Genomic DNA, 13018 nt, shown 5'->3' on the forward strand with positions numbered 1-13018 from the left:
TCTATGTGTACCCAATGTTCAGCTCCCACTTATAAGTGAGAACATGTTGGAGTATTTGGTTTTCTGTTTTCTCTATTATTCACCTAGGATTATGGCCTCCAGCTGCATCCATGTTGCTGCAAATAATATGATTTCATTCTTTTTTATGGCTGCATAGCATTCCATATTGCATATGTACCACATGTTCTTTATCCAATACACCACTGATGGGCATCTAGGTTGAGTCCATTTCTTTGCATTGTGAATAGTGCTGCAGTGAACATACAAGTGGAAGTATCATTTTTTTTTTTTTTGAGACAGAGTCTCACTCTGTTGCCCAGGCTGGAGTGCAGTGGTGCTGCCTTGGCTCACTGAAAACTTCTCCTCCCAGGTTCAAGCAATTCTTCTGCCTCAGCCTCCCAAGCAGCTGGGACTACAGGCGTGTGCCACCACGCCTAGCTAATTTTTGTATTTTTAATAGAAACAGGGTTTCACCATCTTGGCCAGACTGGTCTCCAACTCCTGACCTCATGATCTGCCTGTCTTGGCCTCCCAAAGTGCTGGGATTACAGGCGTGAGCCACCTAGCCCGGCCAACAAGTGCAGTTATCGTTTTGGTAGAACAATTTATTTCCCTTTGGGGCTATACCTAGTAACGTTGAATTGCTGGGTGGAATGGTAATTCTGTGTTTAGTTCTTTGAGAAATCTCCAAGCTGTTTTCCACAGGGCACTGAACTAATTTTCATTCCCACCAACAGTGTATAAGCACTCCCTTTTCTCTGCAACCTCGCACATCTGTTATTTTTTGACTTTTTCATATTAGCCATTCTAACTGATGTGAGATTGTAGCTCATTGTTGTTCCCCTTTATTCATCAAATGTTTTGATCAAATTTGGGGATAACATATAGACATACCTCAGGCAGCAGCTGATACTTGTAACCCTCGCTCTGTTTCTAATAGAACTCTAACATACTCCTTACAGAATTGTTTCCTGACCTGAGAGTGTTTATCTGAACATAACTTCCTTGAGCTGTATTAAGAACCACACCTTTCAACTCTGAATGCCTTATCAGTCTAAAGTTACAAAATAACCTAGCATATTGATTTGGATGCTGCTCTACTGCTATTATATAACTCATCTACAGAAGACCCATGGAGCAAAAGACAAAAAAGACAGCTAGTTGGTAAAAGAGAATACAACAATGACTCATAAACATATGATAAAATGTTCATCACTAGTACAAAGGAAATGCAAAGAAAAAAATTAGATATTTTCACTTGTTATATTAGAGATTTAAAAAAATCGTAATTATTGATGCTTCCAAGTTTTTGTGAGATGGATACCCTTATACACTGCTGGGGGTGAGGAGCATACATTTATATAATCTTTCTAGACAGCAATTGGAATCTATCTGGCAATATATCAAAATCTCTTAAAAAATGTTTATTTCCTTGATATCCGTTTAACTTAGTAATTCTATTTGGGAGCATTTGTCCTGAGAAAATTATCCAAAATATAGTAAGCGATTTATGAATCAACAGGTTCATCATAATATATACCTTATAATAGCAAAGATTGGAAACAAATTAAATTCTCAAAACTCTCCTCCTTTGGAAGGCAACCACGACCATCTTTGTTTATTCTCTCATCTTCTGTGTTCTCTCAGTGGGCACTCTGCTAGACTAATTTGTGCTGGCTGATATATTGTTCCATAAAAATCATTTGGTTGTTTCTTCTCTGTGTCTCCTGACTATCCTTCCTACTAAACAGACCATATGCAATTTGAAGGCAGGATCTTTGGGCTTTTCCCCCATAAGATCTAGCATAGGGTAATCAGAAGAATCTGGAATCTGTTAGGAACAACACGACCCTGATCATTTTCCATTTAAATTCTTCATTGCAGTGGGCCCAACGGGGCAGCATAGCCCCATAGCAAGAGAGCTTTCTCCTTTTGGTGGGGTGGGAGGGTGAGTACATTTCACAACCATGGTATGAATGGTTTGAACCATGAGCCACAAGTTAACAGTACCTTGGCTCAGCCTCCATGTTTAAGAGGTGCCACTCCTCTGTCTTGTCTTGGGGTGCAATAATGTACCACAGCCCAAACTTTTCCCATATGACTAAGAGTGTGCCCAGTTTACAGACATGAGTGTCTATAGTTCACCAAAGAGAGTGAATTGCCCCTGGTGTCACTAGCTTGTTTTTATGTTTGTCTTCTCACTTCTCTGCACTGTGAGCTCCTTGAAGGCAGAAGCTACATCTTTGTAGCTCCAGGATGTGGAACAGTGTGGCTTATAGCAGGAGCTGAAAATTCATTTAAGTCAAGGAGGAGAGCAGAGCAGCCAGGGTCAGCAGGTGAGGCCATGGGATACATCCAAGTGAGACAGGAGAAGGGAAAGAATCATTTCTAAAGGAAGTTATTCTTAGGCTGATGGGAAAATATGCCTTTAGAGAAAGTACAATCACAAAAGTAGTCTAATAGGTGTTATTATGGAGGCCGTAAAAATAAACTATTTGAAATAAAACAGGATTAAGGAAGAGAAGAATGCTCATTAAGGGTCAGAAGGGATAGAAGAGGAGACTCAAAAATGTCAAGTCAGCTGGGTGTGGTGGCTCACACTTGTAATCCCAGAGCTTTCAGAGATGGGAGGATTGCTTGAGCCCAGAAGTTTGAGACCAGCTTAGGCAACACAGTGAGACCTCATCTCAAAAATCTTAGCCAGGCATGGTGGCATAGTCCCAGCTACGAGGGAGGCTAAGACAGGAGGATCATTTGAGCATGTGAGGTCAAAGCTGCAGTGAGCTATGATTGTGCCACTGCACTACAGCCTGGAAAGCTAAAGTTAACTGAAAACATACAAAAATTAAACAAACAAAAGAACAACAACAACAACGAAAACCTCTATCTCAGTAAAGCAAAAGAAACATGAACTACATTTTTAAGCACTTCGTATTTTAGGCAACACTAGAATGTGTAGAAAGTCCTGGAATTTTGTCAAGAATATGACAGACAGAGATTGGGACAATGTCAACGAACAGCTGTCACTGATGAACTACTACTGTATTTCTATATTCCTGAACTGTATCCATCCTTACAATCATTGATCCACAGAATAAAACACAGTGATAAAGAGTGTCACAGAAGATAGAGCGGGGCTCTTTTATGCTCAAGACTTGGGTCTAAAACTGACAGAAAGGAGCCTCTAGTTCCCCGCATTCCCAAAGAATTGCAAACAGTGGAGCTGGTGTCATCTACAGGAGGGTTCTCTGAGAGATATTCCAATCAATTCTGCTCCCCTCACTGAACCTCCATTCTACCGTGCTCCTCCACAATCAACATGAGCAGAAAACTCAGAGTAGGATGAGGAGGAGGATGATGGGAGAGAGAGGAGAAACATCCATGGCTTCGTGAAGACAGCTGGGCTTTCTCCCTCTCCTCACCGTGGAATAGTTCCTCCAGCTCCTATGTCAAACCAAATGGGGACATGCTGTAGGACATGCAGTGTCAAACCTTCATAACAGACTAAGAAGGAGACTCTAAAAGAAAATGATATTTACTTAGGAATGGCTTTGCAATGGAAATACATGTGCCAGAGTAAACTATGTAGATCATCAGGAAGGTTGAGGCAAGGGACAGTTTTTGAAGGCAAAATGAAAAGAATTACATAAGTTGTTTTGAATCAACTATCCTTGGCTGTAAGGATCAATAACAAGGGTGGTGTCAGTCCAAGGTTGGACAAGCAGTTGCTGGACAGATGTCCTTGCAGAAGTATTTTCTTTGTAAGGTTTTGGTGGCCTTTGTGCAAGGTTGTGCTTTTTTGCAGAGTTTGTTTGTGATAGTTCTTATTATCAGGCATACAAGCATGAGAACCCCCCCATTATGGCCTTTCTCAGTTCCAGTTGTCACACGTGACTCTATTTTGATTCTGACAACTTTCACATCAGCCTGTGGGCCAAATCCAGCCCACCATCTATTTTTGTAAATAAAGTTTTATTGGAATCGCTTCTCGGCCTTTTGGCTAAGATCAAGTGCAAAGTTTTATTGGAACACAGCCATGCCCATTCATTTTCATATTGTCTGTGGCTGCTGTCTCACTACAACTTCAAAGCTGAATAGTCAAAACAGAGACCATATGGCTCACAAAGCTGAAAATGTTTACTAACTGTTCCTTTACAAAAAACATTTTCTGCCCTCTATTCTAGAAAAGTCACTTACAGACACTACTGGTGCCAGAAAAAGGGAGAGATTGGCTTCCATTCTGGGTTGGAGCAGTAAGTTGGTGATAAGATCAAAATGTTCAGCCGGACGGACCATTTACAAAAGGGGGCTGAAAGGTCATTAAGAAGCATGAAAGCAGAATTTGGCAAAGCACAGATGAATACAGGATTGGAAGAAATAAAATCATTTGAGATTTAAAGCCCACCCACCCAACTCTTCCCTCCAGGAATTTAGACTGTGAACTCTTTGGATGCATTAGATTTGGTTTTATTGAATAATTTATTATACATTTTTATTTATTTCGTTTACTAATTTTTTTAGGAGTGCTCTTATTGGGTTGAGCAAAACTTGCTTTTATTTATAAACTAGAAATATTCTGTCTCTGTATGCCTAACTTTATCAATTTTGAGTTTGCAGATGCCCAATATCTGGGACCTAGGAAACAAAATGGGCTGAGCAAAATTCTAAGCTTCAACTTTAAAAGCTAAGATTTGCTTAAAAAGAATTTCTGTAATGCTTCTAAACAATAATAGTGTGTCCTTCGTCACCAAATGCTGTACAGAATGTTAAATTTTACCTGGCTTCTGCCAAGCATTCTTAGAACAAGCATTTATTATAGATTAGTTTTATTTTACATTAATGGATGTCTAGGAGAGGGAGGTAATAGCACTTGAGGCAATTTTGTTTTACTATGAAAATTATTTAAGCCTTTAGAATATGAAATTCAGGAAAATGTACTGTCTTCTCAAAAAATATGTGTTTATAACCCCAAATACAGGAAAAGCTTTTTGAGGAAAGTCATTTTGCTTCGCAAAACAGATTTTCAAACTATTAAGCAAGATAAAAGTTCACATTGACCATTTGTTTTAGATCATTCATTCATTCCTGGCCAGGATTTTATAAGATTGAAAGAGTGTGCTTCTGAAACAGAAAAAAAAGGGCCACAGCATTTATAAACTAGGAGGTCCCTAAATGCTGGAGATTATTCTGATTCCAGAGGGAGAATTCAGGCAGCAATGTAAACATGCTGCTGGTAAGTGAAATTACATTTCAAGCTCTACGTCTTGCCACTCCAAACCTAAATAAATGAATAAAAATTTTCTTCTAACTTGAGATATTTTTCATAGTTACTTTCTAGTGTTATTTTAAAATAGCACCAAAAGCTGAAATTCAGTAAATAATATTCTGATCATGCCGTTTACTCAGCAAAAGAAAAGAATTGCCAGAAATCCAGTGCCATCCACATGTCAACTAAGGTCCCTCTGTCCCTTGGAGACCTAGCTAAAAATGACTGCAGTCCTCTATTCCATGGCCTTTGAGAGGCTTCCTTCACCACCCACCATGGTCCACCTTACCTCTCACCCCCATTCTGCAAACTCCTCTGACTTTACTTCCTCTTGCTTCTCTCTGTTGGTCTTCCATATCTGCATGTGTTTCTTAGTTTGGTTCGACTCAGCCCAGATATAGAGCCTAGCCCCATCACAGTCTGAAAAAAAGCACCACTTGCCTTGTACATTAAGTGAGCTCAACAACTTTACTAAAAATCTGGAGAGCAGCAAGGAGTACCAGGACAGAACACGTGATTTTCCACTATCTCTTGGCTTCTACCCTCCGCTCTTTATGCTTCTTTCTTGTCCCTCTCACCTCCACATGCTGCCACAAAGCAAACTGCAAAATTATCCCCTTGTCACCCACGAAAGTTCTATCTTACCACCTTTGAATTACGGACTTTCACCAACTATTACAGTTTTCTCAAAAAGTATTCTGATTATTGAAATTTTCTGTCTTGTTAAAATATCATGAAGCATGTTCTTGTAAGTTTTGGAGACTGAAAAACAGAATCAGTTATCTGTCTTCAGCAGCAAAATGTCAAATAAATTAAATTACAAAGCCCACCTGTACAATGCTGTATAATGTCCGGAACTCCATTGATATTCTTTCCTTTAAAAATCGGAGGCTATACTTATCTGGCAGGGGAGATACCATGATCACAAAGGTGGTTTTCCCAGGGCAAGGCTCATCCATTGCACTCCAAATGTGTTGACCCCCGCAATTTCCTCAAATGTAGGAAACTCAATTGCATAATGTGTGGCAGTGGGAGACTGCGTTCATGCTTTCCCTTGTTTAAAAAAAAAAAAAAAAAAGTTGGAGCCTAATTCTCTCCATCCTCCCAAAGTGGGCTGGACTTAGTAACTTGCTTCTAATGAATACATTGTGTTGGAAGTGATTCCATGTGACATCCAAGGCTATGTCATAAAAAGGATAGCTTTCCTCTGGCTCTTTCTCTGGGGTAGGCTAGTCGCCATGTTGTGAGGATACCCAAGCAGCCCTGTGGAGAAGCCCCAGGATAGAGAGCCTAGCATGGAGAAGAACCAACTTGCCAGCTATGGGAGTGGATCACCTTGAGTCCTCCAGCTGCAGCCAGGTCTTCAGTTGATTTCAGCCATGGCTGATATCTTGACGGCAAACCACCCAACTAAGCTGTTCCTAAATTCTTGACCCACAGAAACTGTGAGAATAATAAATGCTTGTTGTTATTTTAAGCCACTAAATTTGGGGGTAGTTTACAGAGCAATATATAACTAAAACATGTAGATACTAATACAACTTTCTTGGAAAAACAATTAGTTTTTATAAATGAATGAATGTGTGAACATTCAAATCAAAGCATTACCAGAGAAAGAGAATTAGTTAACCAGGGGATCATTTCTTCTAGCAATGCTTTCCTGACTTCGCCAGATCCGCACTTCAAAAACTTTCACCTGTGGCTGGATCATCTCGGGACTCAACTGTAAATGAAGATTCTGATTCAACAGGTCTGAGAATCTGCATTTTTAGCAAGACTCCAGGTAATGTCAACACTCCTAGCTGATGGCTTTCTGTCGTGGCACTTACCATGGACTCCATTCATCCTAACATCTGGTGTTCAAGGTTATAGGTGACTGTGTCAGAGGCACTGGTGATACTGAACTTTCCCCAAGTCCTGTGCCTCTTGAAAACAGGGGAGATTACAAAACTACCCCTTCCCAACACACACCTTCAGTGTTCCAAAAAATGACTTCTTGCAAGGAATTCCCCTTTCCCATAAGATTTAGATAAAACCCACCAATGACCTATTTGTTTACCCATGACAAGGTTAGACACGGACCTTCCAATTCCCATTCTGTGTCTCATGAATGATTAGCCATTGGTCCCCACTGGCCAGTGTGGACAAGATGCCATCAATGTGACTTGACCAAACTCTGCTCAGGCTCCTCACCTTCCCCCAGGCCCCTGGACTTTGGTCCTTTCTTGCATGTAGGAATGCAGAACAGCCTCTCTATAAGACCTGCTCCAGAGAATGCAATGACCACAAACAGAGACTGAGCCACTGTTTGATCATGCCACTGCCTCATCCCACTCCCCCACATGGTTCTTGGTAGCCTTCTCTACTCCATATGAAAGAAAGACCTTTTTCTGCTGACCTCAGAGATGCACACTGATCTCATGGTTATGGCACTCTCTGCATTGCTATAGTCTCCTTCCCTAATGCTGCAGTTTCCTTTCCTAGAGCAAGAGTCTCCCCACCCTTGTTGCAATAATCCTTTTGCATATCATCTCTCCTTACCTGAGTTCAATTTATTTTCTCTTTGCTTTTCTTTTCTTTTCTTCTTTTTTTTTTTTTTTTTTTTTTTTGAGACGGAGTCTTGCTCTGTTGCCTAGGCTGGAGTGCAGTGGTGCAATCTCAGCTCACTGCAACCTCTGCCTCCCAGGTTCAAGCAATTCTCCTGCCTCAGCCTCCTGAGTAGCTGGAATTGCAGGTGTGTACCACCAGGCCCAGCTAATTTTTGTATTTTTAGTAGAGACCTGGACACCATGTTGACCAGGCTGGTCTTGAACTCCTGACCTCAGGTGATCCACCTGCCTCAGCCTCCCAAAGTGCTGGGATTACAGGCTTGAGCCATCTTGCCCTGCCCCATTATGCTTTGAGGGATTTACTTCTTTGGGTTTGAGATGTAGATCCCTTGAAAATCTGGAATCTCTTGTCTGAATCTACAGGAAGAACTGCTTTTCCCACATGATTATAATCACCTCCTTAATTATCTGTGTCTCACAGTAGATTGTAAACAGGGACAACAGGGACGGTGTCTGACTTATTTCTCATGTTCCCCTAAACTTTTACAAAGCGTTCATGTGGTTAAGTGCTGTATATGTGCTGAACAAGTGAATGATTATTAGAAATATTGAGGGTAGGTGCCATGTTTTGAGAGGCTGGAATATTTTAAAATGTGCAATTTACCTACATTGTTTAGGAAATTAATATAGATAAATTTAGCCTAGTCATTTGACCATATATATCTCCAAATTGTTCTTTCAGTAAGAAGAGTCTCATATTCAAAATAGTGTATTTGGATAATCAGCATCTAAGCTTTGTTTCCATTCTGAATGAGTCTCCACTAAGCATGGCCTATGTCTCTGAAATAACAGTCCTTCAAACCGCAGGATCTCAGCACTAGAAAAATATTAAGAGAAAAAATTGAAAGAAATTTCCTAAACACAGTGCTAGGAACATTCAATCACAGGAGAAATCTTTTCCCACTGAGCAGTATATTGCTATCAGAACCTGGGAAATAATAAGCAAAGTACATTTAAATGGAAAAAATTACTCCTTTCAGTAATTCTAGCTTTCAAAGTATGTATAGAAAAAAATTCAGAGCTAATGGGTCAACTTTAGTGAGCCTAAGCAAAAACCAATTTGGAAAACCTACACTTCAATTAACCTGAAATGAAAACTGGGGTGACAGAAAAAAAGATACAGCTAATAGAAGACATTAAATTAGTGCTTTTCGTGACCCAAGAGACAGAAGAAGAAATAAATTTATCATGATTTACCTTTCACATAGAGGAAAAAAATCTGAATACCTTCCAAAATATTAATTTGTTTCCAAAGTGCTTAATGATTAGGTATATTCCTTTTTTTTTTTTTTTTGCAGCTATTGTAAAAGGGGTTGAGTTACTGATTTTTGTGGGGGGTTTTTTGTTGTTTTTTTTGTTGTTGTTGTTTTGAGATGGAGCCTTGCTCTGTTACCCAGGCTGGAGTGCAGTGGCACGATCTCAGCTCACTGCAACCTCCGCCTTCTGGGTTCAAGTGATTCTCCTGCCTCAGCCTCCCAAATAGCTGCGATTACAGGCACGCCATCACAGCCCAGCTAATTTTTGTATTTTTAGTGGAGACAGGGCTTCACCGTGTTGGTCAGACTGGTCTCAAACTCCTAACCTCAGGTGATCTGCTCACCTCATTCTCCCAAAGTGCTGAGATTACAGGCATGAGAGACAATGCCCGGCCTGAGTTGTTGATTTGATTCTCAGCTTGGTCGCTGTTGGTGTACAGAAGAGCTACTGATTTGTGTACATTGATTTTGTATCCAGAAACTTTGCAGAATTCTTTTATCAGTTCCAGGAGCTTTCTAAAGGAGCCTTTAGGGTTTTCTAGCTAAACAATCATATCATCGGCAAACAGCAACAGTTTGACTTCCTCTTTACCAATTTGGATGCCCTTTTTTTCTTTCTCTTGTCTGATTGCTCTGGCTAGGACTTCTAATACTATGCTAAAGAGGAGTGGTGACAGTGGGCATCTTTAAGGAAAACTACAAAACACTGCTGAAAGAAATCATAGACAACACAAACAAATGGAAACACACCCCAAGCTCATGCTTGTGGATAGGTAGAATCAATATTGTGAAACGGACCATACTGCCAAAAGCGATCTACAAATTCAATGCAATTCCCCTCAAAATATCACTATCATTCTTCACAGAATAAGAAAAAAACAATCCTAAAATTCATATGGAACCAAAAAAGAGCCCGCACAGCCAAAGCAAGATTAAGCAAAAAGAACAAATCTGGAGACATCACATTACCTGATTTCAAAGTATACTATAAGGCCATAGTCACCAAAACAGTATCATACTGGCATAAAAATAGGCACATAGACCAATGGAACAGAATAGGGAACCAAGAAATAAACCCTAATACTTACAGCCAACTGGTCTTCAACAAAGTAAACAAAAACATAAAGTGGGGGAAAGACACCCTATTCAACAAATGGTGCTGGGATAAATGGCAAGTCACATGTGGAAGAATGAAACTGGATCCTCATCTCTTAGGTTATACAAAAATCAACTCAAGATGGGTCAGAAACTTAAATCTAAGACCTGAAACTATAAAACTTGTAGAGACAACATTGAAAAAACTCTTCTAGACATTGGCTTAGGCAAGGATTTCATGACCAAGAACCCATTTAAGCAAATGCAATAAAAAAAAGATAAATAGTTTGGACTTAATTAAACCAAAGAGCGTTTGCACGGCAAAAGGAACAGTCAGCAGAGTAAACAGACAACCCACAGAGTGGGAGAAAATCTTCACAATCCATTCACCTGACAAAGGACTAATACCCAGAATCTACAATGAACTCAAACAAATTAGCAAGAAAAAAACAAACAGTCCCATCAAAAAGTGGGCTAAGGACATGAATAGACATTTCTCAAAAGCAGATATACAAATGGCCAACAAACATATGAAAAGATGCTCGGCATCACTAATAATCAGGGAAATGCAAATCAAAACCACAATGTGATACCACCTTACTCCTGCAAGAATGGCCATAACCAAAAAATCAAAACATAGGCCTGGCATGGTGGCCCACACCTGTAATCCCAGCACTTTAGGAAGCCGAGGTGGGTGGATCACCTGAGGTCAGGAATTTGAGACTAGCCTGACCAATATGGTGAAACTCTGTCCTGTCTCTACTAAAAAAATACAAAAATTAGCCCGGCATGGTGGTGCATGCCTGTAATTCCAGCTACTCGGGAGGCTAAGGAAGGAGAATCGCTTGAACCTGGGAGGCGGAGGTTGCAGTGAGCAGAGATTGTGCCACTGCACTCCAGCCTGGGCAACAGAGCAAGACTCTGTCTCAAAAACAAAACAAAATAATAAATAAATAAATAAATAATACGTGTTGGCATGGATGCAGTGAACAGGGAGCACTTCTACACTGTTGGTGGGAATGTAAACTAGTACAATCCCTATGGAAAACAGTGTGGAGATTCCTTAAAGAACTAAAAGTAGATCTACCATTTGATCCAAATCTCACTGCTGGGTATCTACCAAGAGGAAAATAAGTCACTATATGAAAAAGATACTTGTGCATGCATGTTTATAGCAGCAAGGTTGCAATTGCAAAAACATGGAACCAACCCAAATGCCTAACCCATCAATCAATGAGTGGATAAAGAAACCGTGAGATGTATATAGATACACACACACACACACGCACACACACACACACACACACACACACAAAATGGAATACTACTCACCATAAAAAGGAATGAATTAATGGCATTCACAGTGACCTGGATGAATTTGGAGGCTATTATTCTAAGTGAAGTAACTCAAGAATGGAAAAACAAACATCATATGTCCTCACTCATGTGTGTGGGCTAAGCTATGAGGATGCAAAGGCATAAGAAAGACACAATGGATTTTGGGGACTCAGGGGGAAAGGGTTGGAAGGAGGTGAGGGATAAAAGATCACAAATTGGGTGCAGTGTATACTGCTTGGGTAATAGGTGTGCCAAAATCTCACAAATCACCACCATAGAACTTATTCATGTAACCAAGCACCACCTGTTCTCCAATAAACTGTGGAAATAATTTTTTTTAGAAAAAAAAGGTGCTTAATGAGACTTTTGATCTACTTACTGATCTAAAGAAAACGTGGTGGTAAATGGTTTGAAAACACAGCTCAAATTATTTTCTCCCTGCGTCTATGCCCTTTTGCAGTGTGAGTTTGTAGCTCCTGGCAAGAGAGGTGTAGTTTTTTGTTTTGTGTGTGTGTGTTTTTCCCCACCCGTTGTATCTCAACTAGCCTTGTGACTTACTTTGACAAGTAGAATGAGGTGCATGGGATATTGTGCCAGTTCCAAGTCTAGTATCAAGAGGATTTGCACCTTCTGTTCATTCTCCTGGAACCATGCCACTACCATTAAACCAGCTTGGACTTTTTCTGATGTTGCTGGGAGCCGTGTGGAAGAAAACCAAGGTGCCCCAGCTTGCTCACAGCCAGTTCTGGAAGCAAAAGTACCTGGCCTGCCTGCAGCAAGCCAAAGACTCACTAGTGAGCCCAGGCAACACAGGCCAAGTCAGAACCACTTGGCTGACCCCTGGAGTAATGAATCATTGCCTTAAGTTTTTGGGTGTTTTTCTACACAGCCATAAAAACTGATAGTTCACCCATAAAAAAGATTCACTCATTAATTGTCAAAGAAATTAAAACTAAACCAGCAAAGTCAGACCATTTATTGTCTAATAGATGGATGAAAATAAACAAGGATGTCCATTCACAGAGTTTGTAATTATATGGAAAGCTGGAAGGTGCAACTTTTTTAGAAGACAATTTGGCAATATGTAGTAAATTTTCAAATGTGCCAGCTATTACTGTTCTTGGATAGTATTCTAAAAAAATTATATAAATATGTGATGATTTATTAACCTCATTTATAATACTAATGTTAGAGAATCAATGTGAATGTTCTTCAACAAGTGATGTGTTTTTAAAAAATATTATGGTATATCCATGCAATGGAGTACTGAGCAGTCATTAAAAATGATATTTATTTATGTTGACATGGAAAGACTGCCACACTATTGTCACTGTTATTAAATAATTATTAGATTAATAGGATATTTCTATTTTTTGACTTTTAACAAAAAAACTATGAATAGAAAGTATTTAGAACAATATGCTTTGAAATATCAGCTATTATTTCTAGGAATG

General features: G+C 39.8%; 1 non-coding gene across 1 annotated transcript; it reads left to right on the forward strand.

Moving 5' to 3' along the window:
* The first annotated feature begins 6159 nt into the window (after window positions 1-6159).
* Window positions 6160-6323, forward strand: LOC129022679 (U1 spliceosomal RNA). Its single transcript, XR_008496513.1, has one exon. It is a non-coding gene; the product is annotated as a U1 spliceosomal RNA (small nuclear RNA).
* Window positions 6324-13018: the final 6695 nt, after the last annotated feature.

Source organism: Pongo pygmaeus, chromosome 1 (genome assembly GCF_028885625.2).
Source record: "Pongo pygmaeus isolate AG05252 chromosome 1, NHGRI_mPonPyg2-v2.0_pri, whole genome shotgun sequence".
Taxonomy (NCBI): domain Eukaryota; kingdom Metazoa; phylum Chordata; class Mammalia; order Primates; family Hominidae; genus Pongo; species Pongo pygmaeus.